This window comes from Salvelinus sp. IW2-2015, unplaced genomic scaffold, assembly GCF_002910315.2.
Source record: "Salvelinus sp. IW2-2015 unplaced genomic scaffold, ASM291031v2 Un_scaffold2431, whole genome shotgun sequence".
NCBI classification, from domain to species: Eukaryota; Metazoa; Chordata; class Actinopteri; order Salmoniformes; family Salmonidae; genus Salvelinus; species Salvelinus sp. IW2-2015.
Genome location: NW_019943752.1, coordinates 136,982 through 141,165, shown reverse-complemented (window position 1 = coordinate 141,165; position 4,184 = coordinate 136,982).

Genomic DNA, 4,184 nt, shown 5'->3' with positions numbered 1-4,184 from the left:
CTGGGTGGACTTGTGGCATCTCAAACGTAATGGACCGTTTCTGGATCGGGTAAAACAACAGTCATTGTGTGATGGTGGGGATGCAGGGTTGTGTTCCTAACAATACAAGTGTCCTCTAGTTCCTCATAGCTGGGAGTGCTGATAGTTGAAGACTGTTGAGTCATAAAAGTGCATTGAAATGTCTTATGAACTGTGAACTCTGGAGAGAAGTGTTGCCACTCGGAGACACCAGGTAGTCTTCTCACTCAAACCCTTGTAATCGTTTTGTCTTATGTTTCATCTACACCACATTTTCCAGGAATAGTCTGAATGTATCTGGAGTATTTTCAGATTTTGTGATCAACAAATGCGGCCAAAAGTACAGAAAATGTAAATAGCACATAGAATCAACATTGTGATGTTTAGATTCAGTCGTGTAAAGTGGACTTTGGTCTGATGGTTTTCCCATAATCTCCACTGATTCATTTCAATTGCTACCTTGGTAATACCATAAGCTTTTCATATTTCTCCTGTAAGAAACATTTAAATGTAGCCCTATCCATTTTGGCAACCCGTTACACTGGTGGGAACTTAAGACTTGTTGCCATGAATTGAAATACTCCTCTGTTTTGATCAGTAGAAAACCTTTTAATTGTCCATTTCAATTTCAAGCAAAAAAAACCAACAAAGATCAAGTTTTGTTATTTTGGTTGGTTGTGTTTTTGCGGTTTCTGTTAGTAGCTAAACCAGACTATACACGGAGTGTACAAAACATTATGAACACTTTCCTAATATTGAGGTGAACCCCTGTTTGCCCTCAGTACAGCCTTATTAGCATACCACCCGGCATCCCACTGCTGGCTTGCTTCTGAAGCTAAGCAGGGTTGGTCCTGGTCAGGCCCTGGATGGGGGACCAGATGCTGCTGGAAGTTGTGTTGGAGGGCCAGTAGGAAGCTTTCCTCTGGTCTAAACAAAGATCCCAATGCCCCAGGGCAGTGATTGGGGACACTGCCCTGTGTAGGGTGATGTCTTTCGGATGGGACGTTAAACAGGTGTCCTGACTCTCTGTGGTCATTAAAGATCCCATGGCACTTATCGTAACAGTAGAGGTGTTAACCCCGGTGTCCTGGCTAAATTCCCAATCCGGCCCTCAAACCATCACGGTCACCTAATAATCCCCAGTTTACAATAGGCTCATTCCTCTCCCCTGTAACTATTCCCCAGGTCGATAATGTAAATGAGAACGTGTTCTCAGTCAACTTACCTGGTAAAATAATGGATCAATAAAATTTTCAAAAATTCATAAATATTAATCGGGGCATGGACTCTACAAGGTGTTTGAAAGCGTTCCACAGGGATGCTGGTCCATGTTGACTCCAATGCTTCACACAGCGGTGTCAAGTTGTCTGGATGTCCTTTGGGTGGTGGACCATTTCTTGATGCACACAGGAAACTGTTGAGTGAAAAACCCAGCAGCTTTGCAGTTCTAAACACACACAAACCGGTGCGTCTGGTACCTTCTACCAAACCCCGTTCAAAGGCACTTAAATATTTTGTCTTGTCCATTCACCCTCTGAATAACACACATACACAATCCATGTCTCAATTGTCTCAAGGCTTAAAAATGCTTCTTTAACCTGTCTGCTCCCCTTCATCTACACTGACTGAAGTGGATTTAATAGGTGACATCAATAAGGGATCATATCTTTCACCTGGATTCACCTGGTCAGTCTGTCATGGAAAGAGCCTGTGTTCTGTACCCTCAGTGTATATGAAGGAGGTTTTAACCAACCCGTCGTGGTCTGGCTATCTGTCATGTTGAAGGAGTTGACTTGAACAAAGCATTTCTGTTGATGTTGACGATATCAATCTGTTATTTTACATCTCTGCCATGACATGTAAACCTGGGGAATAAATACACTGTGTCCTATTCCACGTCTCTGGGGATCGTTGTTTCTTTGGAAACAAGCATCATTCAATGTCTGTTTTTCATAAAGCCCTGTTCCCTCTATAGTGCACTAGTGGGGCCCTGTTCCCTCTCTAGGGGGCCCTGTTCCCTCTATAGTGCACTAGTGGGGCCCTGTTCCCTCTATAGTGCACTAGTGGGGCCCTGTTCCCTCTCTAGGGGGCCCTGTTCCCTCTCTAGGGGGGCCCTGTTCCCTCTCTAGGGGGCCCTGTTCCCTCTATAGTGCACTAGTGGGGCCCTGTTCCCTCTCTAGGGGGCCCTGTTCCCTCTCTAGTGCACTAGCCCACAGAGAGAGATCCTGTTCCCTATATAGCGGACTAGGGGGGCCCTGTTTCCCTCTATAGTGGCTTCTAGGGGGCCCTGTTCCCTCTCATAGTGCAACTGGCTCTGTTCCCTCTATGTGCACTAGGGGGCCCTGTTCCCTCTATAGTGGCCTAGGGGGCCCTGTTTCCCTCTATAGTGCACTAGGGGGCCCTGTTCCCTTATAGTGCACTAGGGGGGCCCTGTTCCCTCTATAGGGCACTAGGGGGCCCTGTTCCTCTATAGTGCACTAGGGGCCCCTGTTCCCTCTATAGTGCAACTAGGGGGACCCTGTTCCCTCTATAGGCACTAGGGGGGCCTGTTCCCTCTATAGCGCACTAGGGGGCCCTGTTCCCTCATAGCGCCTAGGGGGCCCTGTTCCCTATATAGTGCACTAGGGGGCCCTGTTCCTCTATAGTGCACTAGGGGGACCCTGTTCCCTCTATAGGCACTAGGGGGCCTGTTCCCTTATAGTGCCACTAGGGGGCCCTGTTCCCTTATAGGTGCTCTAGGGGGGCCCTGTTCCCTCTATAGTGCACTAGGGGGACCCTGTTCCCTATTCTATAGCGTACTACAGGGGGGGCCCTGTTCCCCTCTTAGCGCACTAGGGGGCCCTGTTTCCCTCTATAGTGCACTAGGGGGCCATGTTCCCTTATAGGCACTAGGGAGCCCTGTTTCCCTCATAGTGCAACTAGGGGGCCCTGTTCCCTATAATAGCCGACTAAAGGGGGACCTGTTCCCTCTATAGTGCCACTAGGGGGCCCTGTTCCGCTCCTATAGTGCTCCGTAGTGGGCTTTCGTACTAGTTGGGGGCCTGTTCCGTCATATGTGCACTAGGGGCCATGTTCTCCTCTTATAAGCCTCGCCACTAGCGGGCCCTGTTCCCTCTATATGTCGCACGTAGGGGGAGGCCTGTTCCCTCTATTTAGTGTCACTAGGAGAACCATGTTCCCTTCTATAGCGTGCTCTAAGGGGGACCCCTGTTCCCGTATGCGTACAGTACCAATGTACCCTTATGGTCAGGCCTTATGCGGTAGCCCTGTCCCCTCTATAGTGCTACTAGGGGACCCTGTCCCCTCTATAGTGCTCTAGGGGGCCTGTTCCCTCATATAGTTGCACTAGGGGGGCCCTGTTCCCTCTATAAGTGCACTAGGGGGCCCTGTTCCCTATATAGTGCACTAGGGGGCCCTGTTCCTCTATAGTGCACTAGGGGGGCCCTGTTTCCCTCTACGTGCTAGGGGCCCTGTTCCCTCTATAGTGCTCTAGGGGGTGCCTGTTCTCCCTCTAATAGGCACTAGGGGGGCCCTGTTCCCTCTATAGGCTCTAGGGGCCTCTGTTCCCTCTATAGTGCACTAGAGGGCCCTGTTCCCTCTATAGTGCTCTAGGGGCCCTGTTTCCCTCTATATGTCACGGTAGGGGGACCTGTTCCTTTCTATAGTGCACTAGGGGACCTGTTCCCTTACATATAGCCGACTCAGGGCTCCTGTTCCCTCAATATAGTGCCCTAGGGGCCCTTTGTTCCCTCATTATCAGTGCACTAGGGGACTGCCTGTTCCCTCTATTACGTGCCGCTTCTAATGGGGCCCTGTTCCCTCTCTATAGTACTTAGGGGTGGACCTGTTCCCTCTATAGTGCACTTAGGGGGGCCCTGTTCCCTCATATAGTGCCTGGGGGCCCTGTTCCCTCTATATACAGTGGTTCGGTGCTTATCTAAGGGGGACATTCCCTTGTTGCCCTCCACATATAGTGCACTAGGGGACCCTGTTCCCGTAACTAGGTCATATAGGCACTAGGGGGGACGCTGTTCCCTCTATAAGTAGGGCCTCCATAGTGCACTAGGGGGCCCTGGTCCCTCTACTAGCTTGCAGTCTAGGGAGGCCCTGTTCCCTATATATCGTCACATAGGGCCCTGTTCCCTCTAGACGTGCACTAGGGGTGG